Genomic DNA, 327 nt, shown 5'->3' on the forward strand with positions numbered 1-327 from the left:
CCCACCCTGCTCCCTGTCCCCTGACTGCCCTCACCCCTTATCCAACCCCCCCGGCCCCGAACCCCTTACCATGAGGTTCCTAGCAGCACGTTTGCTCCACGCAGAGCCAGACATGCTGCCCCGCAGGAGCAGGCAGCCCCACCATTCAGAATGCTGCGCGCGCGGCGGCATGGCTCCAGGGGAGAGGGGAGGGGCCGGCGGCTTGCTGCGCTCTGCCGGGCGCTCCGGCCCAGGACCGCGGACCCCGTGGCTTGCCACACCGGGAGAGTGGGGCCATTTCCCCACCCGTGCATTAGGGTGTGCCTGGGCACACCCGGCACACCCCGT

The sequence above is a fragment of the Terrapene carolina genome, unplaced genomic scaffold (assembly GCF_002925995.2).
Source record: "Terrapene carolina triunguis isolate 2854851 unplaced genomic scaffold, T_m_triunguis-2.0 Scaffold68, whole genome shotgun sequence".
NCBI classification, from domain to species: Eukaryota; Metazoa; Chordata; order Testudines; family Emydidae; genus Terrapene; species Terrapene triunguis.